Below are 23,763 nucleotides of genomic sequence, written 5' to 3'. Positions count from 1 at the left end.
CTCCAGTGAATCTCAACCTGGCACCCGCCTTACCAACAACTAATTTTATATGATCATTCCACTTCAAATCGTTCCTTACGCATACTCCCAGATATTTTACAGAAGTAACTGCTACCAGTGTTTGTTCCGCTATCATATAATCATACAATAAAGGATCGTTCTTTCTATTCTGTGGTGACGTGTGGGTGCTATTCTGTCATTCTGCGCAACGGATTAATCTGAGATGTACCCTTTACCCTGTGGCTCCTGCAAGATGCAATGTCCACCCCCACACTACTACAGAAGTCAGACAGACGCTCCTAACGTTCTAAAGAGAAATGCCTGAAAAACTTTCAGCAATAAATATCTTCTGGAGTCGTCTGCTGTAAGGAAATAACACAAAAATTCACAAAATTTCTTATGTAACTAGTGGGATACTTGGGTACTGGAGTAGAGCTAGTCAGTGTAAGAAAAACATGAAACTAACGAAAATTATTATTTATTTTGCAAAAATTCTGACAAATCACAATGGCACTTTTAGTTATGAACTGAACAAGTTATTTCCGGGTTCTTTTCGAAATGTGAAGTTACCTCTTAAGGATAGGATTCGCTAATGAAATTTCTATACAAAGTTTAAGATTGTTATTGACTTGGCAGAATGGCTGAGAGCCGCCCCTACTCAACTTGAATAATTATCCGTTAGAATGTTGCTAGGTACGGTCGAGGCTGTCGCATGTGAAATGCAGTGAAGTGTACTGTTGTGGAGGAAATATGGGGCTCGCAACAGCTGTAGCACACAATACCGTAAGCTGCGATGACTGCTGTATGCGCCGCTCGCTGCTGACAAATAAGATAACTCTCGTTCTATCTGGATTGACCTTCGACAATCAAAATCTCCGTGCACCTTGATGAGGTCAAGCACTCGTATTCGCTCCTAGTCCACCTATTGGCGTGGTACACCAGTCAGATAACCAGTCTACCGCGATGCCACTCAAAAATTCGCTCGCAGGCATTTAACTATAACTTGGTCCGTTCACACCACACAATAAGTGTGGCAGACAACACAGTGAACAACACTTAATCGCAAGGACTCAATATAGTGTCGCAATCCGATTCGCTCTCGACAGAGGTGCTCTCCCAGTGAAGTACTGAGGAGAGACTTGTTCCTCGCTCTTTGAGTACACGTACGAGCGCTCTCGTTATGTTTTCTCGCTCCAAGAGCGACAACGGAACGGCCCCCAGACGTGAAGGGGTATATCTTTCGGTCTCTTCCATTACTCCTTCAGCTCAAGGCGTCAGGAATATCGTCTGTCAATCAGCAATGCTCTTCTAAAACGGGAGAAAGACGTTTCGTTTAAGGCGACAAATCCGGAAATCTGTAGCATCGGCGTTTGGCGTTTGCTGTATCCCTGCAAAAACCTCTGAAACTGCGTGCTATGTTTGTAAAGAATGCGTAGGCTGGGCGCTCCCACACAGTGTTGCCAAACGCTGTCTGCTCTACGGGCGGCCGCCGGCCGACGTAGATAGGTTGACTCGTCCTCTGAAGGGACCGGCCTCCTGGCTTGCGGTTTGCCTCTCTCGAACTAAAAGCTTTTGTGACTGTCGTGTCTTGACTGTGTGTGTGTACACCAGCCTCGAGTATTTCAATCTCGGTGCGCACTTGCGATTTACTTGTTATTTGCATATCGTTTACATTAATTTATACTACATTGACTTTATCTTATCGAGTTTGGGTTTGAATGAAGCGGTTTCATGTGCGGAATATGATTATGAGGGCGTAATATGTAAGCAATGAAGGTCAGGAGACCACGACGTCTTACACTATGTATTCGCAATACATTACATTTGTCTATGTTACGGGTCAGTTGCCACTGCCTACACCAAGTGCTTATCCGCTGCAGATCTTCCTGCATTTCGCTGCAATCGACAAATAAGCCGATAGCAACCGAAACACCAACTCGCAGAACAAAAACGCTACGAATAATGCACCAACCTAATAGAAAAGAAATGTTGATGTAACGGGCGAAACTGATGTTTTACCATCTCAGGAGTCCACCGCACCGAGGGGGAGGAAAGAAGAGCGGGAGGAAGAATACGCTGTGGGAACGGCATGGCTTAAGGAGGCTGTGTAGGGGCAGACGGCGACTTAGGCCTGAACAATGGCCGCGCCAAAAGGAGCACCACGCCAGGTCCCACTCCGCCGTGTCGGCGCGTTCCGATCGTTTCTGCGCAGCCGCTCCCGGAAAATCCCATTCCTCGCAACAATTGTGAAAAAGTAAACGAGAATAAGAGCGGCAGAGTGCGACAAGCGGGGCAGCAGCAGCAGCAGCAGCGGCGGCCAGGCTCTCCGCCGCAATTAAGAGCGACCCGAGCTGCGGCGGGTTGCACAACGCAGCCAGCGGGCCCCGCCTCTCCACGTCTGACGCAAAGAAGCGGCGGCCGCAGTCAGCGGCGCAGCAGACACACAACTATCCCAAGGCCCGCCGCTTGCATATTTCCACAAAAAGTCAACCTGTCGCAAAAACCACTCGCACCCGCTCCGCTCACGACTTCGGCCTAGTTTCCCTCGCCGCTGTCATCGCTAGCTGCTCCTCAGTAAGAGACAAGCTGGTAGCGAAGCATCACTTTGAAACTTTTGTCGCGTTCCAACGCACTTTCCTTAAATTATTTTTTTTTTCTTTTGGCTTCGGTGTTATCACGTGGCGCAGGCAGGAGGTTAACGACAATATAGCTTGTTTGTCAGCCTCTTGTAAAATGACCCTTTTTTTTAAGTATTATGAATATTTATATATGTGTTTTGAGAGAGAGAGATTGATTTTTGATTGAGATTTTTACTTTAAGTCGTAACTGGTACCTGAATTTTGGTTGGTGCCTCCTTGAATGATCAACTTCTGCACCAGTTGTTGACCTATTGCAATTTGGAGGAAGTTATTGTTCTTTAAGGTTTAAAATACGACTCTGTTAGTTACTTGGCCGTATTGCGGATAGCTTTGTGTCCAAGTTTTCGTAGCTTTTCATACCTATGGGACCACTGTTGTAAGTAAATAAGATCAAACAGCAATCTGCTTTTCGTGAGAGAAAGAGATTGCTTGACACACAAACTTCCTTCAAACTACACGTCCTGCTACATCAAAATTAGTCAGTGGAGTTCAGCACCATACTATTGTACAAGAACATAATTCAATTACTGTAATTAAGAAATTATGAGAAGTTGTTACTTATTGAATGAAAACTATAGAGAATGCATTTCTTTTCCTGTATTTTAGTGAACTCTGTACACTTACAATTCAGTCAATTGATAGACGGCAACGAAAATGAAGTTCACCTCCTTTTCCAAAAACAAGATATTTCTATTCTTCACTTCCAGAAAATTTGTATACATAAATGTTTGGCAACTCTTACACATACTTCACTCAATTTTATCACTAAAATATCAATTTTCATTAAATGTAACAATACTTTCTGAGCGACGGCCTAGCAACACGTCCTCTTTCCACAAGATACAGATTAACAGTCTTTTTTTTAATAAAATCAATTTACCTTTTTTTTTTTAGAGTCGATACTCAAAGATTCTCTAATACTATCGTTGCGAGGATTGCGCGCTAAAGAGTTTCTTGCTGTCGAGCTGCGCTTCACTTCACTTCAAGTACTTTTTGAATAACAAAAAAAATGGCTCTGAGCACTATGCCTAGCAGTTGCCTAGAACTTAGAACTAATTAAACCTAACTAACCTAAGGACATCACACACATCCATGCCCGAGGCAGGATTCGAACCTGCGACCGTAGCGGTCGCTCGCCTCCAGACTGTAGCGCCTAGAGCCGCACGGCCACTCCGGCCGGCTTTTTGAATCACATTTACATTTTCGGTATTTACATACATTACTGAGCTTCTCAAAATAAAGTCAGGCACAAATTAGTTAAAGAAAAAAAAGCAGTGCGGCACACATAACATTACACTCTGTAACGGAGACGAGAGGGAGAAGCTCACTTTAGTCGGGATGGGTGTTCGGTTACAACAGGTTGGTAATTTTCGTAGAGTTAGTACGACTGATCTGCTCAAATAGCAGATTTTTATTACTCTTAGTCAATTCGTTTATTGTTCTAAGCAACACATTTGTTTATCAAGGTGTCACACCGAAACCCCTTTGGAAAGTTACATGCTTACAGTAATAACTAATCAGAGACTAGCGCTTTCACTGCCACTCGGTATGCTTACTACTGGCCTCTTGGCCTAAATCATAAATCATCAATACTTTGAAATAATTCGCTATCAAACAAGGGCCACTTGCCCCATTGTACAAGAGAAAAGTACCAATCGGTAATTCGTTCCTGCTATTCACTGAAATTTCTCCAACTTAATTCTTTGAGTCAGAGACAGTCTCTGTTCAATGCTATTCCAATGAATACTGAAAATTACTACTTAGCTTGCAGTTGCCGAGTGTCCGCCAGGGACTGTCACCATCCTCTCGTAGTTGACGTGTCTATTGTTCCATCACATGCTGCTGAGGAGCGTCAGTGCACTCCGGCTGCTCGGATTACTAGCTGAATCTCTACTCTCCTTCACTCTGCTATTCCCTCAGCTTTTATTCCGTTCTACACTGATTCTGCGTGCACACGACTATTTGCAGCATATGCTGGAAATATTCAAAGCTTTCCTCGACACCTTTTGATTATCATCTAAATTCCACTAGAAACCCCTCCATTCTGTGCGTTAGAAGGTTACCATTGACGCCTGTGAACTTAAGCGCCGTCGCCTTGGTAAACAGTCGAGAATAAGGTTCACTGGTGTCTTAGAGCCATTTGAACCATTTTTTGAGGACATGAAACGCATCGACGTTTGGTCTACGGACAGGCACTTGACACTGAACGTAAATAAATGTAATATGTTTCTCATAAACAGGTGAATAGATCTAATTCTTGCAGATGCGACAGAAAATCTGCCTGCCTCTGATAGTAATGTATGTAACATGTAACTTCAGTTCATCTGTACAACTCGATGTATCTAGTATTTGATGTGTTACCCCAAAATGCTTAATACTGAAGTAATTCATTCACCAGCTGAAGACTTTTTACTAATTGACCTACTCAGCGTTTGTGCATTACTACTTCAATTAGATCTATTACTGTTCCGTTACGCTATTTTGGACGAATATCTGGAAGCACAAGCCGGCCGAAGTGGCCGTGCGGTTAAAGGCGCTGCAGTCTGGAACCGCAAGACCGCTACGGTCGCAGGTTCGGATCCTGCCTCGGGCATGGATGTTTGTGATGTCCTTAGGTTAGTTAGGTTTAACTAGTTCTAAGTTCTAGGGGACTAATGACCTCAGCAGTTGAGTCCCATAGTGCTCGTATCCGGACGTTTACCTACCGTCGCTCTTTCCAGGCATTCGCGAATGCAACCAGAAAAGGGCGGGAAGGGGGAGGGAGAAGGAGGAGAGAAATGATGATAGTAATGATAGTGAAACCAGAAACATACTCCGCCATATACTGTAGGGTGGATGGTTGAGTATAGATATAGATATAGAATAATGACAGGCCCTTACGTGGATTCGACTCATAGGTAACTGATACGTTACGACGAAATAGTCACATCCATAATTTAGTGACATATTCGTGATGAGAATTTTTATTTTTAAGTAATTCCGTATCTCTTGATTACGGTACAACGCTAGGATAGCTGTTCTGTAGTCGTTTTTTTACCACAATAACGGATGAAACCATCTTTTCGATTACTGGATTTCTATCAGTCGACATTCTCTTTAAACAAAATTTAAATGCCACTCGTTGTCTTCGTAAATGAACCGGGCTGTGGAATGTTCCTATGCAGACAGCACTGGTTCGTGTTGACATCATTGCTCCAAGGCTTAATGCATTTATACTGTAGTTTATGCCACTTGTCTATATTGGACGTCGTTACATTTTGACACATCAAAGAACAATAGTCGAGCTTGGTTCCTATAAGTGCTGTTTAGATATTTAATAATATTCTAGGGTGGGCACTGCAGAACACACGATATGGTGCTCTAATTATATTTACAGATTTATCAGAGGATTTCATAGAAATGGTGAAGGGGGATAAAACATTAGGCTAAGAAATTTAGTTTGCAGAATTACTGGAAAAGGCCGTAAACCTAAGATCATGTTTACTGCTAATCTGATGTATTTCTAAATTTTTCAGATAATTTTTTAATGAATTGTGAATCATGTTTACTAAACGTAATGCCTGTTCTTCCCCCAGGAATACACAAATGTCATCTGCGTATTGTATGTAAGGTACAGGAATAATACTTCCGAGATACAGCGTACGGATTACGTAAAGTAAAAGGTTTAAATGTTGCTTCTGTGATACGACAATATTTGCTGATGTCGGACCAAAGATTTTATATCTGAATAAGACTAAAAACCTTTTTCCGCTGTGAAACTGCGTAGTTTTGTTGGTATGCGAAGCCTTCACAATTTTTGAGATACGATACGTGAGCAGATACGATACGTGTATGCACGTTGTCATATGTTTGATGAATATTTTAAAAAAATCAACAATTAGTTGTACTTTTCGTTGTAGCCTATTCTGTACTACACTAAACAATACTGTAAAATGACATATCATCACGATTTTCCCCTTTTCTTTGTCAATCTTTGCAGGGTTTTACCTATACAAGATTCGTCTACTGAAGGATCTTTGTTGTGCTTAACTGCAGCGAATTTGGATCGTGGAGGAAAGAAGGTCGCATTGTGTCTACGACAACAGCACTGTTTAACCAACGAAGAAGCCTTTCTAATCCCTTGCGAATTAAGAAAAAATAATCGCTCCGCTTTGAGTACGGCATTACACAACAAGAGAATATTTTACTTTGTGCTCACCCCTTTACATCAGCAAAATTCAGCTGCTGGCAATAGAATAGAGGCAAGTAGTTCCTTTAAAGTAATTTCTTAAAACATTTTCCTTAGCCTTTGGAGCAGTGCTGTAGCACTAAATTTGGAAGTGGATGTTGGTATATAGTGCACCCACAACTTTTTACTGTATATGAGAGTAATCTTAATTTTTGAATATATATTGGGAAATTTTTAAGATATTATTCTTCCTCTGTTAATAGACTTCAATAAGGGCTCCCGTTGTAGCGGAATACACATCTCAGGGATATTCGATTTATCTCCATGTTCACTGGATCACGCAAGAAGATTATACTATCAATTTAAGTTCGCTCAAATTACGATCTTGAATTGATCCAAAAAATGCAGTGTTATCGGTCTAGCCTTTGGGATGGCTACGTGGTCAGCATTCCTCTAGGCGCATTAAGGAATTCATGCTCAACAGAGATGATGCGCTATGGCAACAGGAAATCGACGGAACATGGATCGTTTCTGATTAGCGTAGGGTAGTCTTTTCGAGAAACGACGAAGAACAAACACACTGTAACCATCCCGGAAGAACGCTAGACGTTTCGTTTACTATTTGAGGACTCCAGGCTGACATTTGGTCGTGATGGCTGATGGGACTGACTATAAATGGGAAATGTCTTTACGGTCGATCCCATCAGCCATCGCGGCGAGTGTTAGCTTGAAGTGCGCATACAGACAGGACAGGAAAATTAACTGCTGCATTCTCTAGAGGCATTAGTCCATTTGAGAGACACTCTTGATATGCATCCTTCGAGACAGACGTAGTGACTGTAATCCCTCTGGCGTATGCGGTTATCCAGTAAGATAATGAAGCTCACCACAATGCTGGAAGTATCGAACGTGTCTAAAACTGTGAGATCCAGTTTTCGAAACTCGTTATATCTCCTGCGTCAATACTCCATCTGTCACTGTCAGTTGCTGTGTGCCTGCAAATGGCAATAATACACTGCCCAGTGACTTTAAGTGACCGCCGTGCGTCGTGGCCGAGCGGATCTAGGCGCTTCAGTCTGGAACCGCGCGACCACTATGGTCGTAGGTTCGAATCCTGCCTCGGGCATGGATGTGTGTGATGTCCTTAGATTAGTTAGGTTTAAGTAGTTCTAAGGTCTAGGGGACTGATGACCTCAGCTGTTAAGTCCCATAGTGCTCAGAGTCATTTGAATCATTAAGTGACCACGTGTCAATAGCCTGAATAACGACCTTCTACAGAGCGGACTGTTGCGAGACGTGCAGGAAGAGAGTCACTGAGGCTATGGAGCGTACCGACAAGAATATGGCGCCATGCCGACACCAGTGTCGTGGTCGTATGCGCTCTGATGTGTCTCGGTTGAGGACCCATCGAGGTGGTTCCACAAATTCTCGACAGGATTTCAATCCGGGGACTTTGGTGGCCAGGGATGTACGGTTAACTCATCCCGGTGTTCTTCGAACCGCGCACGTACACTGCGAGATGTGTGATACGTGTCAGTGTCCTGCTGGTAGATGCCATCGCGCAGAGGAAGAACAATCTGCATTTAGGGGCGGACTATGTACCCAAAGATAGATCTATACTTGTATAGATCCAATCACGAGATCACCGAGGGAATGTCCTTCGGCCTGCACCCTTACCACGACATTTGCAGGGTGTTAGCTTTCAGACGTTTCATGCCAACGGCCATCTGACCATGGGGCACAAAACGTGATTCATCTGAAAAGGCCACCTGTCGCCTCTCAGTGGACGTCCAGCTGCGGTGCTGCCGTGCGAATTCCAGTTTCGTTGCCGATGAACAGCAGTCAGCATGGATACATGAACCAAGCACCTGCTGCAGTGTCTCAGACCAGCAACGTCCGCTGAACGGTCGTTGAGGAGACACTGTCGGCAACCCCTTGGTTCATCTAGGCGCGCAGTTGCTCCACAGATGCACGTTTATTCGCCCGTACACATCTCTGCATCCGTCGTTCACCCATTTCATCTATGGCCTATGGTGCACCACATTTGGCACGGTGGCAGATGGAACTGACTATAACTGGGATATGTCTTTACCTCGGCTCCGGTTATGGACAGCGTCTTTTTGCCATTCACGGTATGCTTATCCACGGCGAGACGCTTCCACTCTTGGCCCGGAAGCCAATGATAATGTCCTTTCGGACGTCAGATACACTAGTAGCCATTAAAATTGCAACACCACGACGATGACGTGCTACAGACGCGAAATTTAACCGACAGGAAGAAGATGCTGTGATATGCAAATGGTTGGCTAATTCAGAGTATCACACAAGGTTGGCCCCGGTGGCGACACCTACAAGTCCTGACATGAGGAAAGTTTCCAACCGATCTCTCATGCAAAAACAGCAGTTGACCGGCGTTGCCTGGTGAAACGTTGTTGTGATGCCTCGTGTGAGGAGGAAAAATGCGTAACATCACGTTTCCGATTTTGATAAAGGTCGGATAGTAGCCTATCGCGATTGTGGTTTATCGCATCGCGACATTGCTGCTCGCGTTGGTCGAGATCCAATGACTGTTAGCAGAATATGGAATCGGTGGGTTCAGGAGAGTAATACGGAACGCCGTGCTGGATCCTAACGGACTCGTATCACTAGCAGTCGAGATGACAGGCATCTTATCCGCATGGCTGTAACGGATCGTGCAGCCACGTCTCGATCTCACAGTCAACCGACGGGAACGTTGGCAAGAACAACCATCTGCACGAACAGGGACTATCACCTTGGAGACCATGGCTGCGGTTACCCTTGCCGCTGCATCACAGACAGGAGCGCATGCGATGGTGTGCTCAACGACGAACCTGGGTGCACGAATAGCAAAACGTCATTTTTTCGGTTGAATCCAGGTTCTGTTTACAGCATCATGATGGTCGCATCCGTGTTTGGCGACATCTTGGTGAACGCACATTGGAAGCGTGTATTAGTCATCGCCGTACTCGCGTATCACCCGGCGTGATGCTATGGGGTGCCATTGGTTACACGTCTCGGTCACCTCTTGTTCGCATTGACGGCACTTTGAACAGTACATTTCAGATGTGTTACGACGCCGGCAGAGGTGTCCGAGCGGTTCTAGGCGCTACAGTCTGGAACCGCGCGACCGCTGCGGTCGCAGGTTCCAATCCTGCCTCAGGCATGGATATGTGAGATGTCCTTAGGTTAGGTAATTTTAAGTAGTTCTAAGTTCTAGGGGACTGATGACCTCAGCAGTTAAGTTCCATAGTGCTCAGAGCCATTTTTTTGTGTTACGACCCGTGGCTCTACCCTTCATTCGATCCCTGCGAAACCCTTCATTTCAGCAGGATAATGCACGACCGCATGTTGCAGGTCCTGTACGGGCCTTTCTGGATACAGAAAATGTTCGACTGCTGCCCTGGCCAGCACATTCTCCAGATCTCTCACCCATTGAAACGTCTGTTCAATGGTAGCCGAGCAACTGGCTCGTCACAATACGCCAGTCACTACTCTTGATGAACTGTGGTATCGTGTTGAAGCTACATGGGCAACTGTACCTGTACAAGCCATCTAAGCTCTGTTTGACTTAATGCCCAGTGGGCGTATCAAGACCGTTATTACGGCCAGAGGTGATTGTTCTGGATACTGATTTCTCAGGATCTATGCACCCAAATTGCGTGAAAATGTAGTCACATGTCAGTTCTAGTATATTTGTCCAATGAATACCCGTTTATCATCTGCATTTCTTTCTGGTGTAGCTATTTTAATGGTCAGTGGTGTAAATTGCTCCGTTTTCGCTTTACGACAACGACTACACTCTTTTTTGCTTCCCTCCGACAGGCTTTACATACACTGCACTGCTAATGATGCCATCTGCAATCTGTGAGTGGTTTTTGCACTTCGTCGTCGAACATAGCTGGTGGCCACATTAATGTGACTGGACCGTGCATGCAGCCACAATACTGTGACACGCCAGCGTGCACGCACGGTTACACAAAGTGGCTACCTTAGGCATTACGACGAGAGATGAGTTCGGCTGATGGAAACCCGATTATCGGCGCATACCGGTTTGATTATTCCCCAGGTATTATTTTGGGAAAACTGTCGAAGAATCCCTACATCGACTTGCGAAATCAGAAACATTCATAAATTGGAATCGCTGATTCCTTGATGGCCGAGAATTGTGCGCCTGCATGAGCCAGAAATGCTCACGTGTGAAAAGTCGGAACTAAACTAAGGGAAGCCATGAGAACATTAGATGAAATTCTTAGATCTACATATATTGAGTGTCTTCCCGTATTAACTAATATAGCACCACCCGAAATCAGAAAAAATCAGTTACTATTCAGAGAATATGGTGAAACACTGTCGAACCTAATTTTTCCTACCCATCAGAACCTGACATCAAAAAACCGCTTAAAATAAAGGTCACGCCCACGGTAAACAGGTGAAGAGGTGTTTCTCTACGATGCAGGAAGTGAATGGAAAAGATTATGAAGCAAAGTCAATAACAGAAGATTGGTTGATGGTCCAAACATATCAACAGACAGCTTTAATCCTTACAGAAGAGTGTGAACTATCCTAAACTGTATGAGAACAGGTGTCGCAAGATGTAGCGAGACGATTATCCTCAGTGTGAGTGTGGACTCATCCAGTCGACGGACCACATGATCGACTGCACTGTGCATGACTTTAGTGCTGAACTCGAGGATATACGTAAACTCAAGGACAATGCCATTGACTGGCTTAAGAAGATAAGTTTTACTGTGTAAAAATTTAATATTATATAATGCTGAATGTATCTTATTTTATGCTCTAATCCCTTTTTTAAAAATATTCGACTTGTAAATTCCGAACGAATAAATAAATAAAGAAGTTGATGTCTTAAATGAAATAAAACTGCTAGCTTCTTAATAAAGACTGACTATAGATCTCGTTTTTATATGTGAACCGATATGCTAGTAAGTTTTATCTGAGGCAGAGTGTGCGCGGAAATAAACCTGTTTGACAGATGTCTCCGCGCCGGATTCGATTTTTGTGGAGACATTCCTTTATTCGGTGTGTTCTGACAGGTGCAAACATATTTATTTTCTCGGGAAGCTAGAGGGCAGTCCGAGTCCTGCAAACTCCTCCCGTCTATCTTCTTGTAGCAGGGAGTACGATACCAGTATTGTCCATGTCATGGACATTCCGTTATTACGGGTGAAAGAGCAGAAATGCATCTACGGGAGACAGCACGGCTAAGTTTTATTACTTGAGAGTTAATGAAATTTTCTTGTGAGTATCCATTAGAATCTAATTTCACAACTGCTTCGGCTTCTCTCATTATTTAAAAAAAATAAAGCAATTCTCACTAGAACCTACAATGTATTAGAAAGGTACTCGCGACTTTATTCATTATATTTATTCCTTAGGTATTGACATATTACTTCCTCAGATTTAAGAGAAGTATTCGTTGTAAAAACAATAGGTTACCTTTCCCCGCTTAGGAAAGACAAGAGGGAAATTCCAGACGAACTAAAGAATATAAAAAAACTGTGCTTTACATTCATATGTTTTCGCATGCCGCAAAGAAGGATCTCCTGCGCGCCGAAAGCGAAGTAAAATGTTATCCTTACTATTTCAGGTTACTATTTCATGGGGCGATCGACAAAGAAACAGGCAGTAAAATCCCGTTTCCGTCCTACAGGCGTTTGAAAATATGTTTGTTAGGTAGGTATGCAACATGGCAGTCACGGTGTCGTGTGACGTCTGTCCTGCCTCTCTGACCTGGTTCCAGCCTCTTTCACGTATTTCTGTGTGTTAGACCAACACGATTGATTACACGTCTGCAGAATACATTGATATGATCGATCTGTGTGGCAAAGTCCACGGCAATGGAAGAGCTGCTCTTCGCCTTTATCAAGATCGTTCTCCACAACGTCCGACTCCAACGCAGACCGTGTTCGCCACAATTACGCAACGGCTTCGAGAAAAGGTATCTTCACCGTCAGCAGGCGTGGCTGTGGCTACCCAAGAAGATGCCGCACACCCGAATTGTAAGGGGCTGTACTGTATCAGTACTGCGTTGAAGAGAACCCGTCAACGAAAACACTAGCAAATTCGCTATTCAAGAGTGGAAATGCAAAACAAGTGATGAACTCGGCCGGCCGGAGTGGCCGAGCGCTTCTAGGCGCTTCAGTCTGGAACCGCGCGACCGCTACGGTCGCAGGTTCGAATCCTGCCTCGGGCATGGATGTGTGTGATGTCCTTAGGTTCGTTAGGTTTAAGTAGTTCTAAGTTCTAGGGGACTGATGACCTCAGATATTAAGTCCCATAGTGCTCAGAGCCATTTGAACTATTTTATGTACTGGGTCACGACTAATCATTCCTTCTAAAAGTGGTCGCGTTACCAACATGTTTTCAAATGATTGTCGCACGGAAACGGTACGTTTCCAGACTTGGGTTCAAATGGCTCTGAGCACTATGGGACTCAACATCTTAGGACATAAATCCCCTAGAATTTAGAACTACTTAAACCTAACTAACCTAAGGACATCACACACACCCATGCCCGAGGCAGGATTCGAACCTGCGACCGTAGCAACCCCGCGGTTCCGGACTGCAGCGCCAGAACCGCACGGCCACCGCGGCCGGCCCAGACTTGGGTTCCAGTTCAAAATATTATCTGCTCATTTCCCTCTACATGTCCTAAAAGTTTGTTACGGGAATTTCCGAACACCTTGTATATATATTAACGGGCAAACATCGCAACATATAAAATTATTAATTTAGAGTAATTACATTTCGGGAATGCTTTTGTCTAGGCAACACATTTAAGTGGCTAATATTGCAAGAGCACAGGTTAGTGTGTTGTTGTTGTTGTTGTTGTTGTTGTCGTAGTGGTCTTCAGTCCATAGAATGGTTTGATGCAGCTCTCCATGTGCAAGCCTCTTCACACCCGAGTAACTACTGCGACCTACATCCTTCTGAGTCTGTTTACTGTATTAATCTCTTGGTCTCCCTCTACGATTTTTATGCATTACGCTTCCACGATGGTTAGTGTGAGCGCGAGATAGACGATTACAAATGTGAAAAGTTGGTACCTTAATAACCGGTGTAACCCCCTGGAATGCTGTTCATGAACGGCAGTACAAGAGGTCGAATCACCAGACTGACGTACAATTTTGCAGTCAGGGTGCGTGGGATAAGCACGAGAGTGCTTCTCTGCTAAACGAAATCGCATAGCCAGTCATAACTCCAGGTGCAGGTCCAACGTGTCTAGCACGCAGCCAGGTTGGTTGCAGGTCATCAGCTGGCCTCCTTTTAACCAACAAACAGCCATCACTGGCTCCGAGGCAGAATCAGCTTTCGTCAGAAAACAGCAGACCTCCACCCTGATCTCCAATGAGCTCTCGCTTGAAGCCACTAAAGTCGCAGATGGTTTGGGGTCAGTGAAAAGCAAGCTACAGGTAATTTGGCTCGGAGCTGTCCTTGAAGTAAACGATTTGTAACAATTCATTATGTCACTGCTGAGATTGCTGCCGCAGACGCTTTACGAAGCGCCAGAGCTATACGCCGTAAACGAAGTCCTTCTGCATTATCATAGAAGGAACCTCCAGCTCCTCGTAGCCCCACTGCACGACCTTGTTCAAGCTCAGTGAGGTGTTGATAATGGCGCCCTAGTCACCGTAAAGGCATTCTTGACTAAAATCAACACACCACGTCCCCTTTCCTCTTTTGGGAACGGAGACGTTGAAGCGTTAATATTTTCTTCGAACTCAAGGAAAAGAGGTTGTTCACGGCCATTTGCTGCGGAGAATAGGAGAATAAAATAGCCAGAACTTTATTTTGTCATTTGGACCTGGTTACATTCTACGAACTGAAAAGGAAAGCAGAGAAATCGATACACGTGAAACCAAAACGATAGGAGGAGATGTAGACAGTCCGAAGGAAACATCTTTCGACTTTAAGATACAGATGGAGTTCATCAGGCGCTTATCTTCGTCTCCAGCAAGGTAGCTTAATGTGTGAAAACGACTGCGAGGACAAAATGGGTGTTTCAAAGAAGATGTATAATTTATAGAATTCTCGGGAGTCCGGCCGCGTCACGTCATTATTACTCCACAGTATTTCGGCAAATAGAGTTGTTGCCATGTTAACGTGTTCACGTTTATGCTCTTGTCAATTAAAGCAAGGCAGCAGTCGCCAGGGGCCATGTGAAGATGGCAACAACTCTGATTGCCGAAATATTGTGGAGTAATTAGCATGTGGCCCGGTCGGACACATGAGAATTCTACAAGTTAGAAATACGCCGGAAAAACTTTTGCGGAACACTTTACTATGTATTATGTAAAGAAAGAAGGAGTAATGGAGTTTGATACTGTGACGTGTATTATTTTAATCCTTCCAGTATTACGTTCGATTAAGATTTGATTTTATTTAATCAGAAACATCTCAGAGTTGTCGCATGACCCCCGTTGTTGAGCAGGGCTGCGATAAGGAGTATAAATGGGTAAAAGATTTATCAACAATCCAGGAACGCAGGAATGCATTTGCAGAGTCTGTAAAGATAGGTTCAAAATGGCTCTGAGCACTATGGGACTTAACATCTGAGGTCATCAGTCCCCTAGAACTTAGAACTACTTAAACCTAACTAACCTAAGGACATCACACACATCCATGCCCGAGGCAGGATTCGAACCTGCGACCGTAGCAGTCGCGCGGTTCCAGACTGTAGCGCCTAGAACCGCTCGGCCACTCGAGCCGGCTGTAAAGATAGGTAAGAGGTTATGGCATATCCAGGCCTTGATATGAGCCGTAAATGTGCTCATGGGGCACAGTGTTGTCTTCAAGACGCACGTATCCTAGTGTGAGTCTTTGTTCCTTATACAGTTCTAACCCTGAGGGAGTCGTGTGACAGAGCACAACAAGTGGATAAACTTATTTTTATACTCCCTAACGACAGCCGCGTTCAGACAACTATGATGAAATACTAACCTTTAAAGTGGAGCTTGATGCTACGTCAATTCACGTTTGTGGGAAACAAATGTTCAAATGTGTGTGATATTTTATGGGACTTAACTGCTAAGGTCATCAGTCCCTAAGCTTATACACTACTTAACCTAAATTATGCTAAGGACAAACACACACACCCATGCCCGACGGAGGACTCGAACCTCCGCCGTGACCAGCCGCACACTCCACGACTGCAGCGCCTCAGACCGCTCGGCTAATCCCGAGCGGCTCTGTGGGAAACACGTACGGGCAACAACATAACTAAAAGAAAATCGGTGGGTGATGTATGTCACCTGCGGGCTATTCGAGGGCTAATCTGGAAGAATGTTCAGCCAAAAAAGTATCTCCCGTATCACCGACTTGAGGAAAGTCTCGTTATAGGGCAAATGCTGTGATCGCTGCTGAGCTGTGGCGGCTCGTTTCGAGTCGATCCATCACTGCTTGCGTACCTTTCTCGCGTCGTGTGGCTAAGTGGCGCTTCGGGGCCGGGAGATAAGCTAACAAGAGGACCGATTTGATTCATACTGACAGGGTGTGTACGGCATGGATAGGACTTCTACATAGGTAAAATGGAAGGCGCAAATCTAAACGAGAAAATCGAGCCTGAAAGTTTAAGGCATTCATATATACGAGTTCTAATGTGTGGCCACTGGCAGCCAGGAAGTCCATAGCCGGCCAAGTAAGCGCTTCGTTTCATAAGATGTTAGACGATGCTTCGAATATCGCTCCCGCTTCTGGTTTTTTTTGGGTTCTTCTGCAATATTGTGGAAGTAGTTTACCATTATAACCATATTACTGCAGGTGCGTTTCAACCCAAAATGAGCCAGTTTTCCCGGTACGGTACGACTCACCGTATGAACCAATTTTCCCGGTAATCCTACAGTTACTTTTGATCCACCAGAAACAGCCACATGTGCACAAACAACTTTCAGTTGGTGGAGGGAGAAATGGAACAGCGTTTACCAAGACGAAGAATATTTCGTTCGTATGTTAGCCTCCGAGGTAGTTACACATGTCGCACCTCCACGACGTCTAATTTAATGAGTAAATGTATGGATGTGACTTGTACTTCGACGGCAACAGAAAGCGAACATATTGTGAAAACTAATCACTTTACAGTGAAGTTTCAAAAGTACTATTAAAAACGGCACTTGTGTGCATAGAACAGCTGTTTCTCCAAAATAATTTCACCGCTCGCTTCGAAATCTTCTGCACTAATAACACAAGAACACATGAAAATTGGAGAAGAAATTTTTTGCACAATTTTCGAAATGCTAGAGGAGAAACAACTCATGGTACAAGATAAACTAATTGCCCACCAAGAAACTGAAGAAGTTTCAAGAAACGCAAGAAGGTGTTTTATCTTCATCAGACGATTACGTCGCCGAACAGAAGCAGTCGAAAATGGACAGCTATTACGTTTCGCAGTATTGCAAGATTAAGGTCTTCAATCTAGCGAGAGAGCATCCAGGATGGCGTCTGGCCACTCTTCGTAGAAGGGGAGCTTCAAGCCTCAGAAGCATGAGAGGTCTGAAAACAAATTTCCCTTCGCCTGCTGAGTTCTTATTTTGGGGCCTTACCCCTCAAACAGCTTGTGTCCGTCTCGACTACAGGACACTAACCATCGCTCTGTTTGTTTTCATGGTTCATAATACACACTGCGTTTAAATATAAGCACAGTTAATGTTATTAATCAATTAATGATTCATTCATGCACACAACAGAACACCACTTCGTCACGCTGTTACAGTGTCACAACTTTTAGGTCGGTGAGGGCAGCAACTAACTGAAACAGAGAACAGCTGACACGAAGTGTTCGAATGGTGCTGACTTTTGGCGATCGGTACATGGGGACTGACGGCCAACTTAGCGCGCCCTTACTACAGTTATTTTGGTGGAGGATCGTAACATTTTCATTTATGCAGGCTAGCACTAAATAAGATCGGTATACATGCGGTCCGAGGTGCCGCCTCAGAGTGTTAGTATTGGCTTTCGAGCAAAATAGTTTTACGGCCACTGGTCTACGACGTGATTACATTCCTCTTTTGCAAGTGGTCCCCAAAAGTAACAGATCATCATCATCATTCGTAGGGGACACACATGCGATACCTTTATAATATGCAATCAATATCACTGCATAAAACAAAAATAAATTGACTAAATATTAATATCTAGATTTTTTTTATCCATTCCACCGCTGTGGCATTGGCACTCATAAAACCATTCTACAAGTCCTTATAACATCGTATGATGCATTCCTCTGTTATACGTCTAAAAAATTGTTTCAGTGCACCACAGTCGGAACTCGAAGACTCCACAATACACCATTTATAGAGTGAGTCACAGCACAGACCACATTAAGTGCGGATTCTGTTTAATTTGACCCACAGTTTCCTGTTAAGTTCAACCTGCATCGTATCACAGTTATGTTTTTAGAACCACTCCCATTCTTAGCAATTTCCGATGTGTTTGCAGTTCTTGTTCCAGAGATCTCTCGCTATGCTGTTACTTGTAGCTAGCTGTTCAGCGTACAGTCGTTGCGGTGTCTCGAACGACGTCTATTTCTTCGTAAAGCACCTTTGTCATTATGAATGGGTAGTTCCTTATTCTCCTGCATATTATGGTAATCCCTAAACAATGTCTCAGTTCTGAAAATCTGTTGTGGGTAGATATTACTTGCCAGGAGAAGCCAGCAGACAGTAATTGGTCTGATTGTACCACTAATCATGCGCATCGTGTTGCTGAGCTGCGCATCAATGACTCTGGTAAGACAGCTGTTACACCACATTGGAACACAATACTCCGTGGCCGAAAAACCCGGGGCAAGACCTGATGTACGCAAGGCTCCATTGAAACCCACTAAGTTGTGCCACATAGCCTGTGAATGATGTTGTTGCGAGATTTTATCCTGGCTGGTGCGTTTTCCAGATTATTTTATAATACAGAGTGCGATTGAATGAAAAGTAACAAAATAATCTGCTCATACCGTCGCAATGAACCGCAGTATGTCCTTACTAATCGTGCTGCGCACGCGACGAGGTGGCGCAGCGGTAAGGCACTGGACTCCATGTGCTGATCCACATGTGTAGGCGTTTCTTGGTTTTGCTGAATCACTTTAGGCAAATGCCAGGATGGTTCCATGAAAATGGTATGGCCGATTTCCTTCCTTATTCTTCGCCAATATGTCTCTGTACTCCGTAGCTAATGATCTTCTTACTTCCTTTGGTTCTATCGCCATGCATAGTTACTCGTCCACCTGTCGAATAGATCTCTTTCTGAATATGGTACTTGATACATATCGCTTAGCAATAACATTGACTACATATGTGTATACAGTTTTTATGCCTACCTCGGCCACATGCATGCGTCTTTGGTGAAAGAGTTAGAGCATATAATTCGACACAATTGTGGTTACTGACACACACTAATAACTACTGCAACGATATTGTATTTGAGGCAATTCTGAATATTCAAATGCGAGTTTATATTCATTTCGTAAATTATACGTCATCAGTCCCAGATTTGGATTCTTCTTCACAAAAAAGTGACCACATTCTTGCAGACAGAGGTTACTGTGAAGTCTCAATGCAGGAAAAGCTTCTTCGAAGTACAAGCACGTCAGTTTTCAAGCTGTTCACGAAACATATGGATCTTCTGAGGAGAAGAAGGGAAGAGGAAGAATGTTTCTCGAAATGTCGCGGACACATTGAGAACTGACGTGGTTACAATACCCAGAAGTTGCTATTACGGAAAGTGATTTGTGTTCCCTCCAGCCAGGATACTCACCATGACGGAGCGAAACTCATGGGGCAGTTACCAAATGTCCTGTGAAGGGTCTCAAAATAGACGGCGTTTACCGACCCTAAGGGACGTCGACTGAGAAAGCGACCGAAAGACCTATAGCAGATATTGAGTTCCTCTCTCTTTAAATAATTTCGCTGTCTGTGATATGATATTCAACTTATTACAGTATCAACTTCGCTCTGCGGCTATTTTCAAGTCGTTCTGCAATACCATGGCCTGTCAATACACGAATTAAAAGAAAAATCCAGTCTACACGCCCAGAACACAGCCAAGAATGTTGACGATGTGAAATGGTTGGTCCATCAGTTCTCCTGTTTATTTCCGTGTCGTACTCCAACGTGTCATATGTTTCTGAGTGTGTGACTACATACTTCTAAAATTTGTTCAGTGATGTGTCACAGTAAAGCAAAACAACTTGAAAATGGCTGCAGGCCGTAATCGACAGTAAAATAAATTGAATATCATATGATAGTTACCTGGCGAAAATGTCGTCATTTCATAAATTTCATTAAATTAATTTCAGTAACAACTCGAACACAGTATTGGTGAATACCAAGCTGGCTTTCGCCCTCACCGATCCTGTGCAGAACAAATTTTCAATTTGAAGACAACACTAAAATACAAAGCAGTCAGAAACAGTCCGATCATTTGTTCCTTTGTTGATTTCGCAAAGGCTTATGATTCAATCGATAGGCAATCTCTCTTTATTATCCTTGAGGAGCTAGGACTCGATCCGAAAACCCTAAACCTTATCAAAGAAACGCTCACAAACACAACTTCTAAGATAAAATTCCTGGGTGAAATATCAGAGCCCTTCCTGATCAAAACCGGCGTAGGACAAGGTGACGGCTTGTCTCCACTCCTCTTCAATCTTGTCTTAGACAAAGTCATCCGAGAATGGGAAAAAGAACTGAAGAATCAAAATTACTGGAAGTCTATACAACTAGGAAGATCTAAAGATGGTATTAAAATTTCATGCTTGGCATTTGCAGATGACGTGACCATTCTAGCAGAAAACGAGACCACAGCAATTAAACAGATAGACATTCTCAAAGAATGCGCCGAAAAAGTTGGGCTACAAATTTCCTTCCAAAAAACCAAATTCATCTGCTCAAAATTTGAAACTCAAAAACTGACTACAAAATATGGACAAATTGAGAGAGTTCCATTCTTTAAATACTTAGGCGAGGTCCTAGAACCCACAGGGGGAGAGAAAACTGCACAAAAAGTTCGACTGCAAAAACTGAAAAGAGCATACTGGAAAACCCACAACATCTACAATAAAAAATGTCTCTCCATTCACTCAAAAATACGACACTACAATACAGTAATCAATGTTGGACTGCAGAGAAATAAAAAATAATTACGTAACTCCATTTAGCGAGGTGATAATTACACAATCCACTCACTCAATGCGACCACCTATCAAAAGCCTGAATAATCACCTTTTGCTTCTCGGATGTGCAGGAAGAGACTCAGTGAAGTAGTGGAAGGTATCGACAGGGATGTGGAGTCCTGGCGACCCTAGCGCCGTGGCCAGATGCGCTACGTTTCTCGGCTAAGGGTCCACGGCGCAAACAGCCCGATACAGATAGCCCCACAGATTCTCGATTCGGTTTAAATCCGGAAGGTTTGTTGGCGAAGGAAATACGGTAAACTCATCCTGGTACTTATCGAATCACGCACTAACATTGCGAGCTGTTTGACACGCTGCATTGTCCTCGTGGTAGATGATGAGGAGAAAAAAACATGGAGGTGAGGACATCGTCCCCAAAGATAGATGCATACCACTGTGTCTTCCAGAATGACGTAGTCATCCAGGGAACGCCACAAAAACATCCGCCAGAACACAACGCTCCCTCCACCCGGCCTGGACCCTTATGACGATTTTTGCAGCGCCATACACGCCAACGTTCATCTGTCCGGTGGAGCATAAAACGTAATTCATCTGAAAAGCCTACCTGTCGCCACTCAATGAAAGTCAAGTTGCAGTACCGGCGTACAAATTCTAGCCTTCGTCGCCGATGAAGAGCAGTCAGCAGGCGCCTGCTGGGTAGGCCAATATGCAGCAAAGTTCGCTCAGCTGCCGTTGAGGAGTCACTGTTGGAGCCCCTTCCTTCATCTGGGCGGTCAGTTAAAACAGTTGCACGTTTATTCGCCCATAGTCAGAAGCCGTTGTTCATCCCTGTCATCTATCGCCTGTGGTTTAACACAGTTGCTTTGGCGCCGGTTTTGGGTGGCACCATTTTGCTATGCACGGTGTTCTTTAACCACAGCGACACACGAACAGTTTACAAACTTAGCCGTTTCGGAAATGCTTTCACCCTTGGCCCGAAACTAATGATCACTCCCTTTTAGACTTACTTGAGATAAATCCTCAGTTTCCTCATTACGAAAGCGACAGCTGTTTTCCCGCCAACCCCCCCCCCCCCCCCCTCCCGACACGCTGTATGTACCATTAAAAAACAAGACTATTGTACGTAAATAAATTTTATGGATCTCGTTCATGGCATGAAGTAAAGATACGTAGCAAGTAGCTCCGCGTTTCACCCCAGTGACGACAGCGACGCGTTGTAACGTGTAAGGGAAATGGCAGAATAGAATTTAACGTTCCGTCGACCACGAGTTCATTAGAGACAGAGCAAAAGCTCAGATTAGAGATAGACGGGAAAGTAAATCAGCCGTGCCCTCGCATAGGAACCAACCCGCCATCCGCTTTAAGTGATTTAGGGAAATCACGGAAAATGGATTTTGAACCGTTGCAACCACAAATACCAGTCCAGTGTCTTATCGCCGTGCCACTCCACCCCGTGTCTAGACACGAACACCACGAGATGCTGAAAGCGGTGTTGAGTTCTCCTGACACACGACCACTGAACCGCCGCTCACTGCTCCACAGATTGAAAGGAGCTGGGTGCGAGACGCGCGTAGTTCGCTCGATGGCGTCGCAGACATGCTCACAAGCACACTGATACCTGTGGAATGCTTCTCCAATCGTTCTACGGGACTCAGATTTTTATTTTGATGCACTGAATCTTACGTAAAATTGGCCTCCAACGTAATTTATAATTTAAAAAGGATAATGTGATTAAGAAACACGTTATAGTTATCATACTAGCATATGGCTTGGTTGATGTCACAAGCCACCATCACAAAATAAGCAGAACAGACAGGCAGTAGTTGGTCAGAGAGGAGCAGGAGAGGTTGACGTATTATGTGTGATGGAACTATATTTTCGTTTTAGATAGTCGTTTGGAGGCAACACTGATGACAACCACATTGCCGTGACTCTGATATATACTTTTATTTGGGATCGGAGCTAGGAATAGAAAACAATAGCTCGGACAGTATTTTTTTGTTATTCAAAGTACAGTATCACGTTACACATCAAATGAAGCCGACATCTTACAAGCTTGGATTAAACGACATTAACAAAGATATCAACGGGACTTGTGCATTCGAGTGTCTTCTAATGACGGCTCGATTAAACGTCACAAAATAAACATTTGATAGTGTTGATCGTGTTATTAGCTACATTCTCATGTGATTGTCAATTGCAATCTCAGGATTATGTTCTTCTCCAAATTTTAGTTCAGATGTACACGATGATTCGTAGAGAAAGAAGAATATAATGATGTGCCTTTGTACGTACTTGGCCAACGGCCTTGTCGGAGTGGTAACACAGGTTCCCGTCAGATCACCGAAGTTAAGCGCTGCCGGGCTGGGCAAGCACTTGGATGGGTGACCATCCGGTCTGCCGAGTGCTGTTGGCAAGCGGGGTGCACTCAGCCCGTGTGAGGCAAACTGAGGAGCTACTTGATTGAGAAGTAGCGGCTCCGGTCTTGTAAACTGACATACGGTCGGGAGAGCGATGTGCTGATCACATGCCCCTCCATATCCGCATCCAGTGACGCCTATGGGCTGAGGATGACACGGCGGCCGCTCGGTAACGTTGGGCCTTCCAAGGCCTGTTCGGACGGAATTTTGTACGTTCTTATGAGGGGTGGTACCATGAAAGATTCTATGTTATTCTGATGAGGTCCTTGGCTGGTGCAAACATGCCTGTAAATTGCAGAAGCTGAAGGTTGTAAACTTTCAGAATTTAGATTTTCTATTCTTCGAAATAGGTGACAGTTGACTACAAAATCGCTT

General features: G+C 44.2%; 1 protein-coding gene and 1 pseudogene across 1 annotated transcript in view; one reads left to right on the top strand and one right to left on the bottom strand.

Moving 5' to 3' along the window:
- The window catches only part of LOC124788470 (peroxisomal leader peptide-processing protease-like), a 1,192,842-nt gene that overhangs the window by 216,737 nt on the left and 952,342 nt on the right, over positions 1–23,763 (bottom strand). The window lies entirely within an intron of this gene.
- On the top strand, positions 23,267–23,384 carry LOC124790368 (annotated as a pseudogene).

The sequence above is a fragment of the Schistocerca piceifrons genome, chromosome 3 (assembly GCF_021461385.2).
Source record: "Schistocerca piceifrons isolate TAMUIC-IGC-003096 chromosome 3, iqSchPice1.1, whole genome shotgun sequence".
Classification (NCBI taxonomy): Eukaryota; Metazoa; Arthropoda; class Insecta; order Orthoptera; family Acrididae; genus Schistocerca; species Schistocerca piceifrons.
The sequence above is the reverse complement of the archived record's forward strand: the minus strand, read 5'-3'. Positions and strand labels throughout refer to the sequence as shown.